Raw genomic sequence first — 27,687 nt, forward strand, 5'->3', positions numbered from 1 at the left:
GAAGCCCGCGTACCGCAAAAAAAAAAAGTCACTAGGGCTTCCCTGGTGGCGCAGTGGTTGAGAGTCCGCCTGCCGATGCAGGGGACACGGGTTCGTGCCCCTATCCCGGAAGATCCCACATGCCGCGCAGCGGCTGGGCCCGCGAGCCATGGCCGCGGAGCCTGTGTGTCCGGAGCCTGTGCTCCGCAACGGGAGAGGCCACAGCAGTGAGAGGCCCGCGTACAGCAAAAAAAAAAAAAAAAAAAAAAAAAAAAAAAAGTCACTAGTGTTCCGCTTTGAACTACTCTCCCGCCCCCAGCGTATTTACTATGCAAATGAATTAATACAGTTAAGTGCTTCGAACAGCCTGGCTCCTGGTAAGTGCTTTATAAGTGTTTGCTATTATTATTACAAAAATTGTATTTAGCTTGAATCCGTATGAAAACAAATTTGCACTGCCTGCTTCTCTGTAACTCCCTCAACTCAGAAAATGCATAAGATAGAGACCCAGGGATGGAGAACTCCTGGGTGTTTGACCCCTCTTCACACAAGAGCAAGTAAACCATCATCCAAATATTCTGCTTATTAGTTCTCCCCATTCAGGAGATTGGTGAGCTCATTCCATCAGCCCTACTCCTTGACGCTTTTTACCAAGAACCAATTAGTTGATGTCTGTAAAGCCATTTGTGAGCGCTCCCTCTCCAGGCTGTCCTCATGGCTGCCCCTTCCCGGTCCAGGCGGGACAGGCAGGCCCAGCTCCTCCTCCTCCCAGTTCCCTCCTCCCTGCCATTTTTTTTGTTTGTTTGTTTTGCGGTACGCGGGCCTCTCACTGTTGTGGCCTCTCCCGCTGCGGAGCACAGGCTCCGGACGCGTAGGCTCAGCGGCCATGGCTCACGGGCCCAGCCGCTCTGCGGCACGTGGGATCTTCCCGGACCGGGGCACAAACCCGCGTCCCCTGCATCGGCAGGCGGACTCTCAACCACTGCGCCACCAGGGAAGCCCCCTCCTCCCTGCTTTGTACCTATGGCTCCAGTACCTCCCTGGTCTTGAACCGGCCTTGGCTGGCCGTAGGGCTCTGGCTCCTCTGTTCGGCTCTCCTGCCCATCCCTACTTCTCCCTTCCAGCGCCTCCCCCCCTTTTCCAGATGTGTCTTCTTGCTTTTTCACTCACTGTCCCCATCATCTCACTTTCACTCTTTTCATCCCCTGGGCTGGGAGCCCCTTAAAAGCAGATCTTCTCTACCTTTACAGTCTGAACACCTAGCATGGAGCCGGGCACATAGGAGATGTTCAAAATATTTTTTTTTTTCTTTTTGGAATGATGGAATCTTCTTTCTGTATTGCCCTGTTTCTGTATCTGCTTTGCGTCCTCTATCTGTAAACCCTCACCCCATCCCACCCCACTCACACCCTGGCTGGCTTCCTCTCAAAGCCTCTCGGGTCGCCCCTCTGCTGGGCTGGGTGCAACGGAGCTAGTGTTCCCAGCGCCGGAAGAGCCCTGCTGACCTCAGCTGCAGAGAAAGGCCTGAACAGGTTGCATAGCTCAGTGTGTCAGAACTGGTCCCTACTGATGAGGAGTAGGCTTGTGCTGTGCAATTTCCATCTCATTTGTCTTTTCATTTGTAGCTTAAGTTGGCGAATTTCATCTGGAATGTGCCTGGACTCTGGCAATCCGCACACAACAAATGCGCGTCCCCTGTAGCTGTGACAGAGAGTCTGGCAGGGGAACAGGCTCAGGTCCTCCACGGTGGCACAGCCCTGGGTCCTGAGCCTCCAGAAGTGCTAATGCTTGAAGGATGGTGACCAAGAGTGATTTCTCCAAGGCCTGGGGTGGGGCAGGGACAGGGAGGAAACTGCAATGAGCGGGGTTAGGGTTAGGCCCTGGAAAAATTTGTTTTCTTTTTTTCCTTTTTTTCTTTGTTCCTATCTACCTACCTATCTTGAGGGAGAGAGTAAAGTGCAGGGAATGGAAGATACGTTGTTTGGGCCTTTAAAAGTGGGCAGCATAGGCACGATGTTAAGCGAAAGAAGCCAAGAAATCCCATCATATAAATTCAAAAACTGGCAAAACTAAAGTATGTTGCTAGAACTCTGAACAGTGTCAGAGTGTCAGGGGCATGAGGGAGGCTTCTGGGGGGCTGGAAGTGTTCTACATCTTGATCTGGGCTATGGTAACGTGGGGGGGTATGGTACACCCTGACAATTCATCAATTTGCCCACTTATGGTCTGTGTGCTTCACTGTATGAGTTCGACATCAATAAAAATGAGAAAAAAAAGTCACACCAAGGGTTTTCCAACTTTACAATGCATAAGAATTACATGGGAGCTTATTTAAAATGCAGATCCCACTACTGGGCATATACCCTGAGAAAACCATAATTCCAAAAGACATATGCACCCCAATGTTCATTGCAGCTCTATTTACGATAGCCAGGACATGGAAGCAACCTAAATGCCCATCAACAGAGGAATGGATAAAGAAGATGTGGTACATATATACAATGGACTATTACTCAGCTATAAAAAGGAACGAAGTTGGGTCACTTGTAGAGACGTGGATGGACCTAGAGACTGTCATACAGAGTGAAGTAAGTCAGAAAGAGAAAAACAAATATCGTGTATTAATGCATATATGTGGAATCTGGAAAAATGGTATAGATGATCTTATTTGCAAAGCAGAAAAACAGACACAGACGTAGAGAACAAATGAATGGATACCAAGGGGAAAGGAATGGTGGTGGGGTGAACTGGTTGATTGGGATTGACATACATACACTACTGATACTACGTATAAGATACATAACCAATGAGAACTGACCATAAAGCACAGGGAACTCTACTCAGTGCTCTGTGGTGACCTAAATGGGAAGGAAATCCAAAAGAGAGGGGATGTATGTATACGTATAGCTGATTCACTCTTCTGTACAGCAGAAACTAACACAACATTGTAAAGCAACTATACTCCAATAAAAATTAATATAAAAAAATGCAGATTTCTGGACACTGGAGTGCTGTCTGGGAATCTGCATTGTTGACATCCCTCTCCCCCACCAAGAGTGATTCTGAGACAATGGTCCACAGACAAGACCACATGGGGCTTGGACGTCTGTCCAGTCATGACCTAAGTGCCATCCTGCTGGGAGCCATGAGGGGCAGCTGCGTGGTTAAGGGCTCCCAGACACCCTTGGCAGGAAGGGTTAGGGGCTGCCGTGCTGCGGCACAGAGGAAGCGCTGTCAGACAGAAGTGGTGGTGGGAAATGAGGGGCAGCTCTATGAGCTAACTCAAATCAGGACAGGGAGTAGGCCCCCTCATCAGGGGAGGGAATTACTCTGAGCAGAGAGCCCTCTCCAGCACTCCTGTCCCCTGCGCACCCTGCCCCAGGATGGCCAGGCAAACGTCATGGAGATGCAGTGGTGGGGAGAGCTGGTCCCCAGCAGAGATGGAGCTCCACAGAATGGCCTAATGACTCCATAGGGATCAGAGACTGTGTTCGATGAGCCATGCATTCCTCAGCAAGCACCTGCTGTTGGACAGGAAGAAGAAACCCAAGACCGAGACATGCAGCTAAAGAGGAGACCCTGGAGAGGGTGCAGACAACGTGGCATTTCCGCAGACAGACGCAGGGCAGGAGTGTCTGGAAATGTGTGTAAATTATGTCTTCTGAGCCGTCCTTGATTTGAAGGCCTGGGAGGGGAGCTATTGATAGACAGGGGTGTGGGGAAAGTGAAGGGCGCAACGTTTGGGGAGCATCTACCACATGTCGGACCCTTTCCAAACGCCACGTCATTTGATTGTCATGATATTCTGACTGGCTTACTCATGTCCACTTTACGATGATGAAACCAAGACTGAGATGTTCACCAGCTTGTTCAAGGCCACAGACTTACAAACAGTTGGAATCTGAACTCGGGTCCGTATGACTCGAGCCCCACGACCTTTCCATATTCCCTGCTACCTCTCCCTCTCAACCTCCAACTGCGGTCAGACATTTAAGAAGTTGCCAAACGCTTTCTCACACGTTATCCTGTTTGATTTTTCACAAACACCTTGTGTCAGGCATGTATAAGTCCCACTTTATGGATGAAAAATTGACCTTCAGGTAAAGAATAACCTGCCCAAGATCAAACAGTTGGTAAGCAGCTGGGAACTCGGGCCTTAAGCACAAGTCATATGGCTCTAAATTTGCCACAATCCCTTGTCTGGACACTGAGAAACACAGTCCAGCCCTGTCACAAGTCTCAGAGAATCTGGGGACGCCACTGCTTAGAGCACAGCTTGGTTTCATGACGACTGGTTTTGCTAAAGCCCTTTAGGAACTGAGATAGAAAAATGTCCTAGCAGAGGCCCAGAGAACTCAAGATTATACAGGACACTGAGGCCGGAGCTGAGACTAGAACCCATGTTTCCTCAAACAGATCATTTCCAGATGCCTTTTGGGATATTCCTTCAATCTCATTCATATTCTTTGCCTCAGGGGCCCTCCCCTCCATCCTTCACTTGAACCATGAAGTGATGCCACAGGTGCAAAAGAAGCATTAACCATCCCTGACGGTGGGGTTGGGAGGGCAGGGCAGCAGCCCTGGGAGTCTTCAAAGTTCCTCTGGCAAAGAGTGTCCGGAGGCATCAGCTTGAAGACTGGGGGCATGTCAGTGAGGGGCAGGTAGGCACAGGGATGTGTCACCTTGGACATCTGCCCTGACTCCACCCACAGGGGTTTTCCCAGGCATTCTCCCTGGTACACCTGGTCATCAGAGGTCAACACACAACACACGAGGAGTACAGTGTTCTGGGGTGCCCTGCAGTATCTGGACGGCTCTGAGGTGCTGAGTGTTCACATAGGGGCAGCCATCACGGCCCCTCCATTCTGCTTGTGCGTGCGCTTGGGGATTATGCGCTGGGTGGCTTCTCCCCACGACTCCAGCAATCACTCTTTGCCCATCCTGGTTTCTCCTTGCTGCTGCCTTTCCTCTAGGCGACGCAACCAGTGCTCTCCAAAGCAGACCTCATGAGACCAGCACATCGGTGTACGCAAGTCGTCACAGCACACTCCAAGCACAAGGGGAAATGCTGTGTGGAGTATCCTGCAAGGTGCTGGTTGTGTCTGTTGTGTTTCCCTGGATTATCCATTCTCTGCTTACCGCCTTCCATCACCTCCCTAATGGAGAGGCGGGACGCAGTCCCCCACAGGCCAGCATTCATCTTCCCGGTCTGACCCTCTTGCAGGCTATTAAGCTGCTGTTGCAAGATCGAGGAGGGGAGAAAAATGAAAACAGTGCAAAGAGAGCAGCGAGGGCAAATGGGACTCTTTTAGAACCGGATCCATTGATAAGTCAGGACAAGAAGAAATAGCCTTAAGCTTTGAGAAGTGGAGAGAGCTCCCCAGATGGCAAGGCCAGGTGAGTGGACCTCCTGGCTGGGCTGTTCACAGGAGGAGGCCAGGCTGGGAGGGTCTCTGTAGAAGGCTGGGCCTCCTAGGAGCCCAGGCCCGAGGAAGTGAGGCAAAGGTTACTGACGTCAATGCTGCCCCTGCCTCAATTAAAAGATTAGCTATTCTCCCTATCCCACTCCGGTCCTCCCCTTCCAAAGCACTGTAGGAAGAAAATAGAGAAGCCTACAGACCAGCCATACAATAGACCCACGATACCAGCCTCACCAGGCCCTCTCTGCTGCAATCCTTTTATTCTTCTCTTGCTGCCACCCTGGCACACTCTGCAGAGCCCTTTCCTAGACCTGCTTCTCATTGTGCCCCCGTCTGCACCCTGTCCTCTGGACAGGTGGCCTTGCCGACTCGTGGGGCTGATGGGATGGGCAGGCATGACCTCCTGTGCCCCCCGGCACTGTGCCTCCCTCCCCACACACACCTCTGCCCAGCTGCTAGTCCTCTCTTCCCTCTGTCTTAAGGAAAGAGGTTTTCTCCTTTTAAAAACCAACCTCGTCCCTTCCCACTTGCTCAGGAAACTCAGTCCCTCACTTACCCTCTCTCTGCCTTTAAAACCAACAATAAAAATGCCACTTTTGTCTGGTCCTCCTCCTAAGCAGAGCCTTCTTGCTTAGCCACCTGTGAGCCGCTTTTCAATCTCACAGCTCTTCTCAACCCAGCAGCATTTTCTCCAGTTTCAGCCTCCGGGAGCTCTTGATGGACTCATCCAGCACCGCTAGAAGTCCTTCCTTCTCGGAACTCTCTCCCTGTCTTCGGTGCTCACCCTCCCTCCGGGACCAGCCTCTCCTGCAGGCTCATCCCCCCGCTTCCTTGGCCGCCTCCCCGGTACTCTCTTGTCCCACTGGCAGCACCATCACAGTGACCATCAAGTCCTTTCTCTCCATTCAGTCCCTAAGCTACCAAACTTCAACTTGAGTCCTTAGAACAGTGGTCCTAAATCAGACACGCCACACCCTCTACCCCAGTATTGGCTGCACCTCCTAACAAGCCCATCCTCTCAACAGTTCATTCTGCCTCCCCACCCATGACTCCGCTCTCTTTAGGGAGAGGAGTCAACTCTTCCTTTGAAGTGGCCCTGATGACAAGAGAGTGGTCATACATTCTCAGGGGTCTGAGGACATAGTCCCAAATGGCCTGCAGAAAGGTCAAAATGACTCTGGAGTCTTGGTTAAACCTCTGTGAACTTCCTGCCAGACTGTATTTGCTTTCCTCTAGTGTTTCCTCCCTGAGCCCGGGAGTCAAGGAGGTACCGCTCCCGAGAGGCAGGTCCCAGGCCTGTTCTTCCGTGTCCAGCTGAGTCGCACCTCCTCTATGACACCTTCCCCAGGAAACACCGTCTCTCTTTCCACCAACTACCACTGGCTTTAGGGCCTATACCATTTAGTTTGGTGTTTAATTAATTGCTTTGAGGCTGGGTCAACACCGTTAGCAGTTCCTTGAGGGCAGGGCCCACGGTCCCACCCTTTTTGTCTGTCCCTCCGGCACAGGGCCCTTGCTAAGGCCTTGACTGGACTAAAATCACAGGTTCCCTCTGAGGTCATGGGACACGTTTCCAAACTCCCTCCAAGAAAGTCCCGCCCTGGAGACCCCACTTGTCCCCACTGTGTCCCTGGAGGCTGAGGTTAGCTCTCTTGCCACCTCACCTCTACAGACAGAAGGATGGCACAGGGGTTCCAGCAAGCCGTCCCCGGGGTGCGGTGCCCGGGATCGAGACCAGTTAGCTCGTGGGGGCTTTCCAGTCACTTAATTGCATTTGGCTCCACACCTGAGGTTGAAGGATTCCAACTGCTCCACAAATCCTCCTTAATTAAACCTCCTGAGGCCCCTGCCGAGTGGCAATAACTCAGCTCCTCTTCTACAGGCAAAAACGCCCTGGTGGCCTTCTTGGCTTAGGGCGGGCACTTTCTGGACCCAACCCATGGTCTCTGCAGCCTGCACCAGCACAGCCTGCCTGGAGCAGCTGAGAGGGCGGTGGTGACAAGAAGCAGGGGCTGGAAGGACTTCTCTGCATTGTGCTAAAATGAGCAACCTGCAAATCAGATGCAAAACACCATGCAAATATGGCATATAGTAATTTGGAACCAATAGCTTTGGGCATTTTAGGCAATAAAATGCCAGCACTGTATGTGATCATATTTACTGCCCCGATTTTCCTTTTCTGATATTCCAAGTAAAACTGAAAGTGCAGTTACATAAGATATCGAGAGGGATGTGTTTCTCTCTTGTGAATGTCTAGGCACAGGGACAAGCTAGACATTACTGCTACCTATGTAAACACAGATGCTATTTCATCCACATCCCCTCTGGCAAACATTACTGAGCACCTACTGTGTGTAAAACACTAGGCTGGGCACTAAGAGCATGAAGAGCCATCAGTTGAGCTCAGTACAACAAACAAATCGATTAGGTGCCTATTACTAAACACTGACTAAATGCCACTTAACTAGTTGTGTGACCTCGGGCAAGTTAGTTTTCTCACTTGAAAATAAAGTAATGCAAACGTACTTCAGTGGGTAAGTAGTTAAACTGTAGCACACCCCTATCAGGGAACACTACTCATCAACAAAGGGGAACAAACTACTGATACAGGGGACAGCTTGAATGAATCTCAAGGAAACTATGCTGATAGAAAAGAAGCCAATAGCAAAAGACATAGATTGTATGATCCCAGTTATATAACATCTGTGAAATAGCATGATCATAGAGATGGAGGGCAGATTAGAGGTTGCCAGGAGTTAGGGATGGGGGTGAGTAGCTATGAAAGTTAGCACCAGGGAGCCTTGTGATGGTGCAGTTAAGTATCTTGATTGTGGTGGTGGTTACACAAAGCTACACGCACACAAATGAAATTTGGATAAGCTCTATGAATTTTATCAACATCAGTTTCCTGGTTTTGATATTGAACCATAGCTTCATAAGATGTGAATGTTGGGGGAGGCTGGATGAAGGGTACTCGGGACTTCCCTTTACATTTCTTTGCACTTCCAGTGAATCTATACTTATTTTGAAACAAAACGTTTTTCTAAAAATAGGGTATATAGTACCCACAAGATGAGTTTATTCTTAAGGTTCAGTGAATTAATATAAAGCACTTAACATATCTAGCACACAGCAAGCCTTCATTACATGCTGTTGTTGCTGTTACTACTACCTGCCAGGCGCTGGGAGCACCAATGTGAGCAAGTCACGGTCTGTGTTCTCAAGGAGCTTCCAATCCAGCATGATAGGAAGACGCAGCAAAGACATGTTTAATACAGCATGCTGAGTGTGCTCAGTACATGGGAGGAGGTCTCTGGGCTTTGGGGAAGGTTTCCCGGGAAAGATGTCACCAGAGCTGAGTGTTGAAGTACAGGGAGAGTCAACCAGGTGAGGAGTGTATGAAGGGCACCCAGGCAGAAGGAACAGTCGAGCAAAGCTTACCGGTGTGGAGCAGCATGGGAAGGCCAAGAGGCAGTTGATTCTACTTGGGCATTTAGAAGGCAGAGAGTGGCAGGGTGAGAGGCTGCAAAATAGGCAGAAGCCACTCCAGGGAGGCTGTGTATGCCCCAAGAGCCCAGGCATCCTCCCTCTGGAGGTGAGGGTGAGGGGGCCACTGTCCGACACCCTCCTCAACCACCCTCGTTCTCTCCTCTGGATTCTCCAGGCCCTCCTGCTCCTGGGACCCAGAGAGCCTGATCTGTCACTCTGTCCTGGCACTGAATGAGGGACTCTAAGTATCTGAGAAAAGTGAGAGGCCCAGTGCAGGCTCTGCAGAGCCCACGTAGACTGGCCTTAACCGCACAGGAGGTATATCTACACAAACCAAACTGCACATCACGTTCCACCCACCTCCTCCTTCCCACTCCATGTAGGGTTTTTTGCTTTTTTTTTTTTTTGGTACCACTCCTCCTTCCACTACTGTGGATAATCCAGAACTTGGGGCAGCCTCTTTTCTACAAGCATGTATATGCAATGGTGCAGAGAAGCACAGAAGTGGGGCCACAAGCACCAGGTTTGAGCTTAACTCTTTGTTGACCAGTCCCGTGGCTGCAAGCAAGCCACTAAACCTTTCTGAGCAGTAGTTTCCCCCACTGTGAAACGAGTGATCGTAACACATACCCCAGCTTCCTCATAAGGGTGGCTCAAAGTACATTAAAAAAAATCAAAACACCATGATATATGTGAAAGAGTTTTGTAGGTTGTTAAAAATTATTGCTATTGTTTCTGAAAGAACTATTGGTAAAGAGGAGTTTACACCTCTGATTGGAAAATCAGAGTAAATCTCCTTTGAAGCTGGGCAAAGTCTTTAGCTGGGGAAGGACAGTGAAGGGAAAGGAAAGGGGAGAGGAGAAGCAGCCCTGCTTCCTTCTACTGCAGAACACAGGCAAGGCAGCAGTCATCTGGTCACACTCTCAGCTTTTTCCATGAGATCCTTTTTTTTTTTTTTTTTTTTGCGGTACACAGGCCTCTCACTGCTGTGGTCTCTCCCGTTGCGGAGCACAGGCTCCGGATGCGCAGGCTCAGCGGCCATGGCTCACGGGCCCAGCCGGTCCGCGGCATGTGGGATCTTCCCGGACCGGAGCACGAACCCACGTCCCCTGCATCGGCAGGCGGACTCTCAACCACTGCACCACCAGGGAAGCCCGAGATCCTTTTTGTATTTAAAGACCTTTCACTAATTAATTCACTCCCCAAATATTTTTTGAATGCCTAATCTGTGCCGGTGTTACAACAGTGAACTAAACAGACAGTGTCTCTGCCCTCATGGGATCACAGCCTAGTGGCAGAGACGCACATTTATCTAATAAGCACACCCAATTATATAATTAGATATCATGATGTGTGTTATGAAGAAAGCATATAGGGCATTATGAGAGTGTTTAACAGGGGGCTGATAAAATTCTGGAGGTACCCTGGGGAAGCTTTTTTAAAGAAGGGTTATTTGAGTTGAGATCTGAAAGCTAACTAGAATTGAGGGAGAAATATGGAATACGAAGAGTGATTAAGGGACAGGGAACAGCATGTGTGAAAACCATGAGGCAAAGAGCTTAGCAAACAATGGTAAGAAGCCAATGTGTAGAGTATAGAGCATGAGAGTGGTGGGCGCACTGGGAATCATTGAAGAGTTTTGAGAGTATGGGAGACTGTGACCAGATCAGATTCGTGTCCTTAAAAGATCATTCTAGGGACTTCCCTGGTGGTGCAGTGGTTAAGAATCCACTTGCCAATGCAGGGGACATGGGTTCCATCCTTGGTCTGGGAAGATCCCACATGCCACGGACCAACTAAGCCCATGTGCCACAACTACTGAGCCCGCATGCTGCAACTACTGAAGCCCGCGCCACAACTACTGAGTCTGCGTGCTGCAACTACTGAAGCCCGCACGCCCATGCTCCGCAACAAGAGAAGCCACCACAAGAAGCCCGTGCACCACAACAAAGAGTAGCCCCTGCTCACCACAACTAGAGAAAGCCCGCACACAGCAATGAAGACCCAATGCAGCCAAAAAAATAAATAATAAAAACACTTAAAAAAAAAAAAAAAGAGCATTCTAGCAGCTATTTGGAGACTGAATTGGCAAGGGCAGATGTAGACACCCAAATCAGAAGGGGATTCCAGGGTGCAGGCGAGAGGTAAGGGCAGCCTGAAGTGGAGGCTGTGAGGATGGGAAGGAGTGGATGGACATGGATGCTGTTCCAGAGATCAGACAGGACCTGGGCATGGACTGGTTATAAGGGGGTAAGGGGAAGAGTTGACAGTGACTCCAGTACACAGAACTGGCTTGAGGTGGTGCCATTCAAACATCAGGCAATGCTGAAGGGGGATCAGGCAGCAGGTGGAGAGGCAGTGGAAGATTAGGAGAATCATGACTGTGTCTTTAGATAGGCCAAGTCTGAAGTTTCTTGAGACTCCCAACTTAGTCAACTAGGCAGGTGGACATAAGGATATGGAACTCAGAGGGAAAGATGCAGGCTAGAGGTGTACTTTTGGGTGTCACCTGCACGTGGCTGATAACAGAAGCCTTTCACGAGATGGCTTAGGGACAGCTATGCAGTCAGAAGAGAATTCCTTGAGCCAGACCATAAGCAATGCCAATGTTTAAAGATAGAGAAGGGAAGGATGAGTCAGCAAAGAAGACTTGGAATAACCAGAAAAGCCAGGAATATGGGGTCAGAGAAGCCGAGGGAAAAGAAGTGTCAGAAAGGAGTAAAAAATGCTTCTGAGAACTAAAAAATGTTTCCTGCACTTAGTGATATGGAAAGCTGTTTCAGTAGAGCGATGGGGGAGGAGGCCAGACTGAAGTGGGGCAGAGGAAGGAGTGGGAGGTGCAGAAACGAAGACAGCTAGTAGAGCCAGCTCTTTCAAGAAATCTGGCCCCTAAGAAGAAAGGAGATAAGGCGGCAGGCGGTGCAGTTGGACTTGAGGAAGGTTTCTGTTGTTGTTGAAGATGGGAGAAGCTTGAGCGTGGCGGGAAGGATGTTCCTGAGAAGACCAGAGGACAGGATCTGGAACACAAGTGGAGGAAGAACTGGGCTGCAATGGAAGTGCTGCCTCCTCTGCTCAGACAGGAGGGAAGGGGGAGACGACTGGTGCACAGGCAGCTGGGTCTGAGGCTTTGGCGAAACGAGTTGAGGGTGTTTTCCCGATGGCTTCGATTTCTCTGTGAAGTAGGAGGTGAGGTCCTCGGCTGAGAGTGAGGGCGTAGGTAGAGTTTTGGGGAGGGAGGTGCGAAACAGTCATTGTGGAGAGTCAGGAGGGAGATAACCACAGGAATGTGGTAGGAACACCAGGCACTTCTGAAGAATAAGTTGGGTTGGTAATGGTGAATTTTTAGAGGTCCCAACCTGCCTCATTTTGTCTTTTTCTACCAGGTTTGTTGTCTGGATGCAGGCAGAAAGCAGCAGATAGAGTGATTAATCTGGAACTGGGATTTTGCCAGACCAGGGCAATAAAGACAGAGGGTCAGGAGAGTTTAGGATACTGGCAGGAGAGTTCTTAAAGTGATGGAACATGGAATTTATCTGGACTCAGAGAAGTCAGAGGAAGGTCACGGACGGCAAGAAAGTAGAGGTGCCAATGGACCAAAGGATCTAGAACATAGGTCCCAATGGACCTACGTCCATATGGACCAAAGGTCTCAAAGAGGTTAAAAAAACGGCTGTGTGGGAGTCTGAGATAACAAGCTGGGGAACCAGGAGGTGGTGACCAGAAAGCAGGGTGTTTTATTAGGTGATTTCCAGGCGATGGCAAGATATAGGGTGTGACCTTGGGAGTGAGTGGCTGAGGCCGGGAAGCTGGTGAAGGGGCTGATGGGTCTGGGGGTAGACTGAGTTGCCCATCTAGTCATTGATCTCCCCCAAAACAATGGACAGACCTGGAAAGGGAAGGATGTCTATGGGCAGATGCCAAAGGCTTCACTGAACAAGAGGGTTGGTGATGATAAGGGGGAAGCAGAAATGCAGCCTGACTTTTATGAGATTAGGGGAATAATGGTCTCTTAGAGAAATTACATTCCCTTGTACCTTAAGTATGTTCTCCAGAGTGAAAGGTCAGAAAAGGAAGTGGAAGGAGTCTTGAGAAGAGGTAATAGATATGGCGCACGGTCAGAAGTTAGGAAATGTATACCTAGTCCTGATGACACTTACATGCTGTGTGACCTTGGGCAAGTCCTTTCCCCTCCCTGGGCTTCAGATTTTGCATCAGTAAAGATAGGTTGGGGGAACTGGCTAACCTAAAGCTCCCCAATCGATGTTAGGGTGCCACAGATGGGTTACAGGTGTGCTGAGACATTGACCCCCCCCTTAGCCCTCGGGTCAGTCAGAGTCCCTGAGCCGCTATCACTGTGTCTGTGTGCTATATTGTGAACAAGAGGGCGGGGTAGCGTGGGCCAGATACTCTCCAGGGCCCCAGCCGTCTCTGACGTTCTGTTTGCGCATCTCTGGCACTCGGTCTTGGAAGAGGCTGCGGGGAGGCTGATAGAAGAACAGACAGACTCCTGCTGCAGGCAGAAGTCCATCTGCTGGCAGAGATGGAAGCCAAGTTCCCAGCTCCCTCTTGCTCTCCTCGCCTCCCTCCCAGCACCAGCTGAGCGAGCTGTGATCCGCTGAGCTGCCCAGGTGAGGGGCAGGTGCCCCTCTTCTGTCTGGTGGCTCGGTGGTCGCTGGCAGCCCCCTCAAGCCTCAGCAGCAGCTTATGAAAGTGGAGGAGCACTTCATCCACCTTCCAGTTCTAAAAACAGACTCACCATCTCTGAGGAGTCAGGCAGAATGTCTCATTGCACATGACCCAGACAGAGCCTTCACAATGCTGACCTTTCTCTTGGGGCCAGCCACTTCTCAGAGATCCATGGAAGATCCACTGTGTGGCTGACCTTGGGCCACCCTCTCTCTGCCACTAGCCCTCCCTGGCCTCCCCCTCCACCTCCCGTCAGATGCTATATGCTTAGAGAATGCACAGGCAACTTAACTGCACCCTAATCATAAAATATTAGGAAAGACCAGCACCTGGCCCAGAACTTTGTACACAGTAGATACTCAGCAAATATTTACTGAATAAATGAAGACTATTCTCGAATACTTACAAAAAGAAAACCCTACCAAGCCCACCAGAATTTTTTAAATTATTGATCACTTTGCTCCTATTTATTGGAGTAGATAAAAGATTACTTTTTAAATTCTTTAATATTTATTGGTGCCTACTATATGCCAAGTATTGAAGTGTGAGCTGGTTTCACTTCCACAACCCTGTGAAATGGGTATGTAAATCCCATTTTACAATAAGCAAACTGAGGCTCAAAAAGAGGTTAAGAGACATGTCCAAGGTCATAGAAGTGGTAGACAGCGGCCCCAGGATTCTAACCGAGATGTATCTAACTTTAAAGATGGTGCTCTTTTTCAGCACACCGGGCTGCCTCTCTGCCTAAACAGAGACCAGGATGGAGACAGAAGCGAAGGAGGAGGCAGCGAAGTGTGGAAGACTGCGTGGCACACAGGTGAGGCTCCCTGCTGCCTTGCCCTGGGAAAGTGGTTTTGAGGTTGGGTAAGCTTTGCTGAAGAGAAGTGGAGAGGGTCAGGGCCTCGCTCATCTCTCTGCCTTTGATTGCTTGGCTGGTTCACCCACTGCCTATGCAATCTGGCATCCCGCTCAGCCACCGCCTAGCTTGGTTCTCTGAGCGTGTGAGAGGTCAAGACGTGGCAAAGACCTGTCCTGTGGTTATACCACCCCTGTCCCCTCCCCACAAGGTGAGGAGACTGCAGGTCCCAGCAGAGACCCTTGTTCTCAGGGCCCAGGGAGCCGGCAGGAGACGTCAGAAAACACGAGTGGTCTGAACTGCACGGATGAACACGGCTGTCAGCCCCCCACGCCTGCCCGCTGCTGCCTGACAGGTGAGCAGCTGTGCTCGGCATCTGTCTGTCCATCTGTCTCCAACTCAGGGGCCTGGAGAGAGCTCATGCTCCTCAGAGAGGGGAGGCCCTGGACCTGAAGCAGCTCCTTTACTGCAGATATTAATCAGCAGGGAATAGGAAGGGTGGGGAGGGAAGAAAAGTGTGCCTCTATCACCATCCCAAACTTGAACGTCCTCCCCACTGTCAAGCCCCCCTCACTCCCCCCGCCACCGACTAGCTCCCCTAGCTCTGCCTGCCGAGCTCTGCAAATTACCACACACGCCAATAAGTCATTAGAAACCAGAACGGCAAATGTGTGGTTGCCATGGAGACCAACACCGGGAGATGGCAGCCCTGGGGGCCGGCCAGTGGCTCAGGTGTGCTGTGGGGGAGAGCTGGGTAGGCCAAAACGCCTGGCAGAGGGGAGGTAAGGCACTAGCGGAGTGCTGACTTCAGGTGGGGCACCAGGCTCTGCCACCTCTGCTTCCCCCTCCCCCAAGGCCCTGTGTGCTGCAAGAGGGCAGGTGCAGCAGGGCCAGCGGGCCAAGCCCCCTCCCTTCATAGAACTGCATCTCTGCCCAGAGGAGGTGGCTGTGACCAAGCCCACCTGGGGACCAGCCCCAGGGTGAGGGAGGCTGACAGCCTTGAGCAACCTGAGCTGCAGGCCTATGTCTAGAGGAAGAAGCCCCTCAGTGAGGGGCTGAGGGCAGGACCAGCACTCAACCACTTTCTCCCATATTCTTGAACGTCGAACTCACTTGTGCTTCTGACCAGTGCTGAGCATAGCACCCAGCTCTTTGTAGGTAAAAGCACACACATATTTGCTGCAGATGGATAAGCGGATGAGAGGACGAAGGCGGGTAAGCACCCGAGATCTGACAGGACAGGAGCAGGCCCTGGACTGAGTCTACCAGTTCAGTGTGACCTCTGACAAAGCCACTTGTCTCTGGGCCTCGGTTTCATCGTGGCGAAAATAAACAGATTGTGTTTCAGACACAGTGTATTTCAACCTGATTCTTCAGAGCCTCGGAGTTCTGAAAGCGATTCCTCCAGGGTCACGGGCAGGAGGAGGCCAAGTAGTGGGGTTCTGGTCCACTGGCTTTGCTTCAGCTACAGCACCCTGTATTAATTTCCTGTTGTTGAGGTAACATACTGCCACAAATTTAGTGGCTTAAAGCAACATAAATTTATTATCTACAGTTTGAAAGGTCAGAAGTCCAAAATGGGTCTCACTGGGCTAAAATCAAGGTGTTCGCAGGTGTGTGTTCCTCCGTGGAGACTCCAAGGGAGAATCTGTTTCCCTGCCTCTTCCAGCTTCTAGAGGCTGCCGCACTCCTTGGCTCGCAGCCCCTTCCACCTTCAAAGCCAGCAACGGCCAGTCAAGTCTTTCTCATCACTCTGACACTGACTTCTGCCTCCCTCTTCTACATTTAAAGGACTCTTGTGATTACATTGGGCCCAGGTGGATAATCCAGGATAATCTCTTTATTTTAAGGTCAGCTGATTCGCAACCTTAATTCCCTTTGCCCTGTAACATAAGAAATTTACAAGTTCTGGGGATTAGGAGGTGAGCATCTTTGGGAGGCCATTATTCTGCCTACCACACATATAGCTTTGTCTCGAAATATGGATCAATTTCTAGAAATGTTTGAAAGCCACATGACCAGAGGACTCAGTTGCCATCAGTTTTAAATGCTTTGGCCTGGACTCCTTCTTCCCTCCCTGGAGGATCCTTACAAGGAAATTCAGAGGAACTCTGGGGTCTGCCCACTGAGTGTGAATGCTGGCAGGTTTAGGCTGTCCTGGTGCGGTGTGCAGAGAGGTGGGTCTCCGTGTCCACCAGAAAAGAGGTCTCCAGGGAGGAAAGCATGAGGGCTGTTGTGGAGACCCCACCAGTCTCAATTTTCTCCTCTCCCCTCCCTCTGTACCCATATATTCAGATTACCCTGCAGTCATCTGTTCTTGTTTTTACTTCCAGGTAAGGTCAGATGGAGCTAGCTGTGTGTGCATGTGCATCCATGCATGCATGTGCATGATCTTCCCCCATCAGACTGGGTGATCCCTGAGGCCATGTCCTTGTTTTCCTTTGCTCCCCATTACCTGTCCCCATCCATTGGCACTGCACCTGGTGCAAAAGGTGTACTGATTTGACAGTAAAAAAACTGAGACAGTGGCCCTTCTTCCCACATCATGACCTTCAACACTGTCCCTTCCTAAATCCATCCAGGGGAGCCCCCACATTATTTGTAATAAACTCCAGAAACAGTACCCAAGTTCAGAAGGCACAGGTTTTAGAATCTTCCCGCTAGCACATTTCTAGGCCCACAGTGATCAACACTTGCCCCTGGGGGAGATAGTGGCCTCGCGTTCTCCTCCCACATAGCATAACCTCTGTTCTCACCTCTGCAAGATACTCTCTGCTGACTGCCTGGAACCCAGTGGGGTTGAATAACCAGATTCTTATGAGAAAGGTGCCCTAGGTATTAATCACAGCCCTAGTGTTTTATGATTTTATGCAAATTACTCACCCTCTCTCAGCCCTTTTTTCCCCCTTGGTATAAACCATTCCCATTCCGACTTCTATCATATGTCCCAAGGGATCCTGGAGAAGAAATGTGATGCAGGAGGGGAAAGCTATTCTTTGGAGGTACGGCCCTGGGGAGATTGAGGAGAAAAGGAACTAATATTTACTGAGCTGCTTCTACTTTGTAGCAGGCACTGTACGCAGATTAGCTCATTTAATGGGGTGGTTGAGAACCAGGGCTCTGGAGTCAGAAAGACGTGGGGCTGAATTCTGGCTCTGCCACTTGCTGGCCTCGGGCAAGTTACTTAATGTTTCTCAGCTTTGGTTTCCTCAATGGTAAAATGGGGGAAAATAATATCTACTGCATAGCGTTCTGTGGATTAAGTGAGATAAATGCAGTTAACGCTTTTGGCACATCATAAGCACTCAACAACTTAGCTCTTATCATTAGCAACCCTATGAAGTGAGTGCTATTAACCCAGATGTATAGGTGAGGAAACTGAGGCTCAGAGAACCTAAGAAACCGCCCAAGGGCGTAAGGTTACAGGAGGGACTCTAACCAGCTCTGATTCTAGCTCCTCTGGATTGCAGGCGAGCCCCAGGCTCAGGCCTGCATCGTGGAGGTGGCTGTGCCAGGGAGCCTCGGGGGATAGAGCTGGTGGGCCTTCCTTCCTCAGGCTGCTGAGGGCCCAGCAGAGGGAGCGCAGACCGTGGAGCAGAACACTTAGCCCTTGTGACTCTTGGCTCCGGCTCTCTGGCTGGGGGCCGGGACGGCCCCACCAATGCTCCCACTCCACCTCAGGGCAGTCTCTCTCCACACTCCAGAAGGAAGCCCAACCCCCAGGACCCAGGCGGCCTCTCTAGGGGAAAGAGAGACTCACCCCTCATGGGGGATGGATGCTCTTTTGGACAGAATTTCATTTCCATTTTGCCATACACGAAACTAATTGGAATGTTCTAGGAGTAACCTACCAAAGAGGAGCTCAGGCAGTGAGCGGAAGGGAGAAGAGAAGCTGGCTGCAGACAGGGTAGAGAAATGGAGCTCAAGGGAATTCCAGAGAACTGGGCCCCACACAACAGGGGGCTGAGTGGGGGCTGGAAATGGGACCTGAGAAGAGCAAGAGGGCTTCAAAGGACAGAGATCAGCTAGCTCTGCAAAGGAGAGGCCCAGAGTACTGGCCAACGGTTTCCATTCTCTAAAGGGCTGCTCTCCTGTTTCCTGGGAGAATAAAGGGGACACGAGAAACCTGGGTGATGGCGAAGGGGCTGCTCCAGAGACAAAGTGCCTGCCCTCGGCAGCTTACTCACCTGCTGCCTTACTCCCACCCACGTGCCCTCCCCTGGCCTGGCCACCCTTCCCCACACCCACAAGCTCCCCTCCTGAGAATCCTCCCCTCTGCAGATCCAAACCCCACCCGGTTTTCAAGGCCCAAATCAGCTGCACCTCCTCGGGGAAACGTTCCCTATATACTCCCACACAGAGCTCACAGTTCTGATAACATTTATAGTCTAAATCACACAGTTTAGCACTTGGTTTTAAATACTGTCTGGTATTATTCCCTCCTTATTTCTTGTGAGTATAAGTTTTGCCTTTCCAGCTGATTGGTAGGTTTCCTTACCAGTAACGAGTGCATCTTATGCTTCTTTTTATTCCCCCCTATCCACCCCCACCCCCACTGCCTAGGAGGCAGTGCCCATCATGTGAGGACTTGGTGGGTCAATACTGATTGACTAAATTAGCTTCAATGCCTGGAAAACTTCTTGACCAGCCACCTAAGTAAAACGCAGAAATGGATGGCCCAAACCTTGGGGTTTTAAAAGGTCAGATCATATCACCCCTGCCCTAAACCCTGCAAAGCCTCATCTTACTCTGAGGAAACAAACTCCTCACCCCAGCTCCAGGCTCTCCAAGATCTGGCCTCCTCAAACCCACCAGGCACAGCCCTGCCTCTGACCCCTTGCACCTGCAGTTTCCTCTGCCAGGCGTGCCCTTACCATCTGCCTCCACTTCATCTTTGCTCATGTCATCTTCTCAGCGAGGTTGCCCTGTACAAAGCTACAAAGTATCCTCTTCCTAACAATACACTCTTATCCCCCTTCCTGGCTTTATTTTTCTTTTTAGCACTTGCCACTTTCTAATGCACAGTTGACACTTGAACGAGGTTGGGGATCGGGGCACTGACCCTCTCTCTGCACAGCTGAAAATCTGCATCTAATTTACAGTCGGCCCACTATATTTGCGGTTCCTCCATATCCACAGATTAAACCAAGTGTCGTGTAGTGCTGCAGTATTTACTATTGGAAAAAAAAACCCACGCAGTTGAAACCCGTGATGTTCAAGGGTCAACTGTACTATTTACTCTGTCCTCAGACAATAAAGTATAAGCTCTAGAGATCTCTGGTTGCTCATTGTTATCTATACGCCCAGTGCCTGGCACAGATGCTTCACAAATACTTGTTGAATGAAGAGACCCCAGCCCCACCCTGGGTCTGAGATGGCCACGGCACAGTTGTGCTCAGAGATGGGCAATGGACAGGAAATTCTGTAGGTTCCCCCTAGATGTGGGATTCCACCATTTCACCCCTGGGCCAGCTCTGGGGAAACACTTTGAGGTTCGGAGGCCTGGAGCTGTGTGAGCCCCAGTGACCTTCATCCCATTGGGAGGTCTGTCCAAGAAGTAGGAGGTGAGGGGGCGGGGGTGACTGCCAGGCAAGGTAAAATGTCAAGTCCCTCCCCTCCGTGTGCACAGCTTTTAGGTTCCTAGCGTGCCCGACAGCCAGCCCTCTGTGGTCTCTCCGTCTCCTGGGCATCACAACCCCTGCCCTCCCAGGCCAAAGACAGATACTTTCGTCACCTGCCTCTGATGCTCATTCTGAGAACGCTTTGTAAAGGAACACGACCTTCCCTGACTTTCTTCTCTCCTCGCCCCTTTCCTCCCCCTGCCCCCCACCCCCCGCCGCGGTAGAATGAGGGAAGACAGACCCGCCTTTCCTGCGGGACCTGTGCTGGTTGCCTAATAATTGCTGCCCCTTCTTCCACATGTTTGCTCCTGAAGGATCTGTCCCGTGAGATGTTTGTAAATAGGAACAATTGTACTTGTTCTTCCCAAGACACAGGATTCTCCCTTGTTAGAGACACCCCACTGACAATGCTAATCTCAAGCTTTCCCCACCTCCCTCCGCCTCATCTGGGGTCTGCAGCCCACCCTCCCAGAAGTCACTGGGACATCAGTCACTGGGAGAAGACATCTCCCATAAGTCACTTGTGCATTGGTTCCACTACTGTGGCCCTGCAGACTGACTCTTAGGGTCCAGCTTCCCTGAGGCCACTAGCTCCATGTGGCTTCCGAGGCATTTAGCTGAGGCAGAGGAAACAATGTTGGTTCTCCAGGAGTTGTGGCCTCTGGGAGGAAAAAGAAGGGAAACCCTCTCTGAAGGTCCCAAAAGTGGAACAGGCAGCCCCTGGCTTGGACAGGACTTGGGGAGCTTCTTACTGTAGGGGGGTGGGAGAATGGGCAGGATGCCCCCAGAGCACACTCCAGGCCCAAGGGACACTGGATTCTGGGGGCGTGAAGGAGAGGAGCCCACCGGTCAGAAAGAAGATTAAGTCCTCCCTCGGTTATTTTCTAGCTACATGTCCTTGAGCAAGTTATTGAACCTCCCTGAGTCTCAGTTTCCTCATGTTTAAATTAGAGATAATAAGAGGACCTACCTAATGGGGTATTTTTTTATTTTTTATTTTTTATTTATTTATTTTTTTGCGCTACGCGGGCCTCTCCCGTTGCAGAGCACAGGCTCCGGACGCACAGGCTCAGCAGCCATGGCTCACGGGCCCAGCCGCTCCACAGCATGTGGGATCTTCCCAGACCGGGGCACGAACCCATGTCCCCTGCATCGGCAAGCGGACTCTCAACCACTGCGCCACCAGGGAAGCCCCTAATGGGGTATTTTTTGAGGACTTAATGGGAAAATGTAGGTAAAGCACATAGACAGTGCCTGGCACATGGTAAGTGCTCAATAAATGCCAGCTGCTATAATTAGTGCCATTACAATGTGCCAGGTGGAGGCTGAATAACAGTTAGTGCCCCAGGAACCCTCTGCCTGCTCTTCGTCTTGTAATTCACTTCAAGACCATCGAATGCTGAGCAGCGGGGAAGGTGTGGGTGGAAGAAATGTACAGAGAGAAACTGAATTCTAAACCAAGCCTGGGTCAACTCACCTCCTAAAAGGCAGGTCCCTCAGGCCAAGGTTTCTCCTGGGTCCCCAGGAAGCGCAAGAAGCCAGAGGACAAGGGCCATGGCAGCTCTGGGTTTGGAGCAGAGACTGCTCAATGCTGGCTTAGACCATTTAGGAGGCCAAGGTCATGAGACCAATTCCAGCAGGGATGTACCAGGTCCCCTGCCCAAAGGCCAAATGTTTTAGGCTGGAGAGTGTGGGGATGTTCTAGGCAACCTGCCAGCCCCACTGGAAGCTCAGCTCTGCGCACCGGGAACAAAGAGGCTGAGGTAGGATGTGTCCGAGATGCTCCTGGTATCTATAGAAGGCAACACACACACAACACAGCCCCTTTCCACACACGATTCCTGGGCCCCAGGGTTTCCAGGCCCACCACCTCTGCCTGGCTGACTCCTTTTCAAGGCTTGCCCCAATATCGTGTCCTTTGATGACCATTTCCTAATCTGCCGACAGAGACAGTCACCTCTTTATCTGCTTATCCCTATATTATAGCACTTGTTTCATTATTTTAAGACTGACTCCCCCTTTTAAGAATAATATTTATCTGGCACTTACTAAACTCAGTGCATGTATTAACGCATTTAATCGTCACAACAACTCTATGAAGTAGGTACTAGTATTATTCCATTCATAGATGAGGAAACCGAGGCACAGAGACGTTACATAACCTGCCCAACGTCACCCGGCTAGAAGTGGTGGATTTGAGCCGCAGATGTGTGGCTCCAGAATCTGTACTCTTACTGTCGACTCCTAGAAGGCAGGGGCAACACCTGATTTGTCTCTGTCCCTAGCACCTAGCACAGGGCTGAACGCACAATAGGTACTTAGAAAAGATAGGCTGACTGAGTAAGCACACGCCTGCATAAGGCTAACATGGTGAATGTTCCAGCCTCTGTGCTGTGGGACAGAGAGACCAAGGCCCTCCGGAAAGCATCAGATAAAGGCATCCTTCTTATTCACCCTCTCTTAGCAATCCCACCGCACACTGCTGTCTGTCCTGCCCATTGTGTCTTTTCGTGCATGTCTCCTGCCTTCTGGTTTTTGTTTCTGTTTATCTCCTGCCTTTTTCTGTTCCTAGGTCACTCTCCCCCTTTCCTGTCCCACCCAGCCTCCATCCATTGTCCCTGTCCTTCTCTGTAGTTCTTGCAGGCTTGAAAGCCTCCCACCCCCATTCTTTGCCTTGGAGCTTTTCTAGAATCCAGACTTGCCCAAGGAGGCTGAGAACACCAATAACGTTGACTCATTAGACTGGCCATGGACCAAGCTCCTACACACTGACCCTGAATGGAAATGGCAATTTCTCATCAACTCTACTTAGATGTTGTGTGTGTGTGTGAGAGACTGCTTGCCTAGTTTGTCACAGACCTGTGTGGGATCAGGAAGATCCACTGCCCTCCCTGCCTCCTCTCCCAAGGTCCCAACTCCTCCAGGAAGCCTTCCCGGATCCCATGAGAAAGCTTATTCATGCAACCATTCATCAAATCCTTATATATTTTAATATTCTGAGGAGACAAGGCATGCTGCTGAAAAATTTGGTTACAATGTAATCTTCAGATAACTGTATAAGTTACCAGATGTCACAGACATAGGGGCCAAGTGAACTGCAGATAATCAGTGATTTCAATACGGAGACCTCTGTGACCTGGGACAAGTGGTTTACCCTCTCTGGTCCTCAATTTCCTCAGCTATAAAGCAGATGATAATCCAGAATTTAGAAGGAGGATTGAATGAGATAATTTCTGTAAAGCTCCTGACAGACTGGTGCTTATAGGTACTCAAAAACAAGTATGTTTCTTTCTCCCTTCTCCATCTAAAGCACTGGCCTTCTACTCAGCCCTCCCAGATAAATGGTAAGATATGAACTGGTCCATCCTTTGAGGTCAGAAATGTCTTAAGGACAGGATGACCCTGGGTCTGTAAGCTTTGCAGTACCTGGTTTACTGTAAGAAGATGGGCCTGTCATGTAAGAGGTCACTCAGTATGATAAAGATGACAATTTACTAGGATTGTTCACACGCATCCCCCACTGACCCCACAAGTAGTGGGTCTTTGAAACATCCTGGTGAGCACAGACCTAATTAGCTGGGAAGTCCAGATACAACTTTGGCTCTGCCCTGAGATATAAAGGTTTGTTTAATTGCTGTATCCTCAGCTCCTAAAATAGTGCTAAGCACAGAGTAGGTGCTCAATAAGTTGTTGAATGAATGAATTTTTTTTAAAAGCAATGGATTTCCTTTCCCCTTTCTAATAATAATAATAAAAAAAAGAGGGTAGGTAGGAGGGGCAAGTGGTAAGGTACAGGAGTCATGCAGGGGGAATGCAGCTGCCAGGCCCTCCACCCAGGCTCCTCCTCTGCAAAGCGGGTACAGCAAAGGTAACAGTGCATGTGTTCCCACCATCAGGATGCTCGGGAGCCAGGAGCCAAGTGCACACGCCTGGCTTGAGGTTGAAGCGGCAGTTTATAGAAGAGACGGGGCAAAGGTGGAGACAGACCTGGAAAGGAGGGAGGGAGAAGTCTGGGGAGAGGACGAGGGTGAGAGAAGAGTGAGAGCAGTCTGAGGGAAAAGGAGAGGAAGAGATGCTTGAGGGGGACGTGAAGAGTGAAGGAGAAAGAGAGGAGGAGGAAGGAGGGGGGAGGCACAGGAAATAAAGAATGGGGAGTGGAGAGGAATGGTGGAGAGTTACAGAGGAAACGTGCTGTCTCAGCCTGGGTGGAATTCGTCTTAGCAGACCTCTGAGTTCCCCCTGCCATTCAGTGTCTCCTCTGGGTTGGGCTGTGCAGGGGGAGGCTGTAGATTTGGGGGTGCTCCTAGATGCCAGGTGTCTGCCAGACCCTGGGCAGGTCTCAATCCCTGAAGCCTGAGGCCTTTAGTTCCATCCTTTCCAAATAATGAGGTCTCATCCCAGGTCTAGAGGGACAACCCCTTCCCACCCCGCATGGGAAGGAGGAGACTCTGTGAGCCAAGCCCAGGGGAAGGAAAGTGGTCTAGAAGGCTCAGACCCCTAGCTGTGTTCTCTTTCCGTCTTCTCCCCATAAGGACACCTGGCCAGCCAGGAAAGTGGGTCAGGCCACCCACATATGACTTTTTTCTAATAACAGCAGGGCCCACAGGCAAGGGGGCCCCAGTGCTCTGTACACAGCCCTGCCCATCCCGTGCCCAGTGCTCTTGTTGGAGGGACCTTTAAGGAGCAGTGGGCAGTGGGAGGGGATCCCTGCCTTCTCATTCAGGAAGAGGACATGGGCCAGAGCCCACCCCAAGCTGGCAGGGAAGGGGGAGCCTGCCGTCTGCCAGGGTGCATGATAAGACCCAGATCGCCCCATGATGATGACCAAGCTGGCAGGGAGCCGCCTCTACTCCCCTTCTGGGGTCTTCAAGTAGAGGGCCCGACGGGTCCATTTCTGGCAACTGAGCGCTGCGCCCAGCCCACCCCCTCCAGACCCTGCAAGGTGCCCTTTTAGAAGCTGCGTTGGTTCCAGCAGACCGGAGCTGCGGCAGCCTGAAGAACAGAGCACAAAGCCCAGCTGACACCCTCCTTCCTGTTCCTTTGATGGGGAAGGAAGGACGAGGACAGAGGGGGAGCGCCGCAATAACCCTAGGGCCCACCCTCAGGGTCCAGGTCTCCCGCACCTCTTTAGCTTCTCAGCTCAGCCCTAATGGGGCTCAGGTTCCCCTCACCCGGCGGCTCCCCGCTGGCTGGGCCGCCGGAGCCAGCGCCGCCCTTCGCCTGCAGGACAGACGCACCACCTGTGGCTGGCCAACCCCTCCCGTCGGCTGGGTGCCGCGGTGGGCCCCGAGCTGGCCTTCCACTCCCGGGGCTCGCAGGCTGAGCCCGGGGCCCGCAGGCTGAACCCTAGGCCAGCCCATCCCCCACTCCGAATGTCCCAGCCCAGGCTGTGCACAGACCCCTGCCGCCCGGGAAGAAGCAGGCTCCGGGTTCCAGATACTTCGGACAGACGCCAAGGCCACCTTGGACACCCAAGCTCCAAGGAAGGGAAAGTCCCCGGGCTCTGGAGCGCTTCCCCTGGCGAGTCCGCCCCTGTCACGCCCTCCCTAACCTCTGCCACCTCGCGGCTCCGCGACATCTCAGGGCCCCGCTCTGCCCAGCAACAGTTTGGGGCGGTTCGGGCCTCTCCGGTGGATTCAGGCCGGGACGCCCCCTCCTCGGGTCCAGCCTGCGCAGTCGGCAACCGTCTTTGCAGTCTCCAGCCCTCCTTCCCTCTGCCCTCGCGGCCGCCTCCCCGCCCGACTCCCCGGCTCCCTTACGGGCGACGCGGCAGAAGCCCGCCCCTCCCCTAGCGCCCGCCCGGCCCAAGCGGCCCCCCGCCCGCGCGCCCGGGGTCGCGAGCCGCACACTCACCCCCGGCCGCCGGCCGCCGCCTGCGCCTCCGCGCACCGCTCCGCTCCGGCCCGGGCTGGGCTGAGGAAGACCAGTCCGCCCCTCCCTCCGCGCGCCGCTCGCGCAGGCCGGGGTGGGGTCGCGGGCGTCTCCCTGCCGCGGAGTTTTCCTGGGAGTGGTCCTGGGGCAGATCAACCACCTTCCCACCCGCGCCGCGCCCGCGCGTTCGGCGGGAGGCTGGCGACCGAGATCGAGCGCTCCTTCCGCTCGCCGCCCGTTTGCTAGTGCAGCGAGCAGGCCTCCGCGGCGCCGCGCGCCCCTCCGCGCGCCCCTCCCCCCGGCTTCTCGCTCGCTGCTCCGCCGCTCTCCCAACCTCCCCAGCCCACTCCGGTCGCCTTCTCCCAGTCTGCCTGCCACGCCATCCCCCACCCCCTCCAGTCCCGCTGCCATTTTAACTCCAGAGTGCCCAGAGGCCCCTTTCCCTAACACACACACACCAGAGGGAGGGGTTGGGTGGGGCCAGATGCTGAGGCTTGAGCGTCTGGGGCCGTGGTGTTCTTGTGCTTTTACACGCAAGGCTGAAAGAGGAAGGGAGCACAGCGCGTGGACCTGAGAGGGGAAAGGGAACGGCTTCTGATATTGCTTCTTACTCCCTTGTAAAGGCCAGGAGGACGGAGGAGAAATTCAGCAGCTTTTAGAGCACAGGTGCAACTCATAAGCATAGCATTTTTGCTTTGCGTGGTGTTATCCTCCCCCAAGTTAACAGCGGACTAAGGAATGCAGAGTGGGTTAGAATTTGTCCATGGGTACGGGTACCACGCATCCTAAAGAATGGTATGGAATATCCACCCCACCCCCACCAGTTCTCATGCCCTTCCAGCATTGCCCCCTGAAATGGGCAGCTCTGGCTTTCTGGAAGATTCCACCCTGGCTCTTGGCAAAGATATCAATCTCCATAGGTGTTAGGCAGGAACTGGCAAGCCCACTCAGGGGCTTGGCTTTGGGGGATGCCCCTCTTGCAGGCTGGACGTTGTGAACGCTGGGAAAGGAGAGCAGGATGCTGAAGGCGGGTGCTGGGCTGCTACCTGGTGGCTTAGAAAGGCTAGGACACCGCCACTGGTCGGTGCTTAGGAGAGTGCGTCTCCTGCTGGAGCCAACTGCCTGAGGCCCATGCCTTCGTGGAGCCTTGAACCTGGACCACTCAAAATGGACGTGACAAGCTCAGGTCCATGACAGGCCACACCCTGCTGGTTCTGGTTCTGACCAGAGCCTGCAGAAGCAACCATAGGGGAGTAGGTGGGGGTGGAGCCCAAGGGATGGGGAGTCCTGCCAGGAGTGGCATCTGGTCTGCCTTCCTTCATCCAGGGCTTTCGCTCAATGCCTCCTGTGAGCTGAGCTTCAGAGAGAACAGGGACAGAGCTTTCTGGATCTGTCTTCTCCAAGGGCACAGCCGGTGGTAACTCCATGCTTGGAGGCTTTTATCAAATCGGCTTGAAGGTCTGTGTGTTCTGTATGCACAGAGGGGGTTCTCACCTTCATGTATTCAATAAGCACATATTAAGTTCTCATTGTACCTCCTAAACCACTCCCATGCCCCCACCCTCCACCCCTGCTGTGGGGTGTAATGGCCTCAAGGAGCTTAGAGGGACAAGTTGGAACTATATGAAACACATTTTAACATTTCAAGGCAAAGGAAGTGCCGTAGAAATACAGAAAGAAAAGGCTGTTATAGGTTAGGGTTATTCATGAAAGCTTTTACGGAGGAGTTGAGCTTCAAGCTGAGCCCAGATGGAGGGACAGGTGA

At 51.9% G+C, this 27,687-nt stretch overlaps 1 protein-coding gene across 2 annotated transcripts in view; it reads right to left on the reverse strand.

Moving 5' to 3' along the window:
- LRRN2 (leucine rich repeat neuronal 2) overlaps nucleotides 1–26,166 on the reverse strand; it is a 63,886-nt gene extending 37,720 nt beyond the window's left edge. For both annotated transcript variants that reach the window (XM_081223980.1, XM_081223981.1), the window contains exon 1: nucleotides 25,905–26,166. The gene's annotated coding sequence lies outside the window, so the exon portion shown is untranslated. The remainder of the gene's footprint in view (nucleotides 1–25,904) is intronic.
- Nucleotides 26,167–27,687: the final 1,521 nt, after the last annotated feature.

This window comes from Mesoplodon bidens, assembly GCF_964165515.1.
Source record: "Mesoplodon bidens genome assembly, chromosome: 2".
Classification (NCBI taxonomy): Eukaryota; Metazoa; Chordata; class Mammalia; order Artiodactyla; family Ziphiidae; genus Mesoplodon; species Mesoplodon bidens.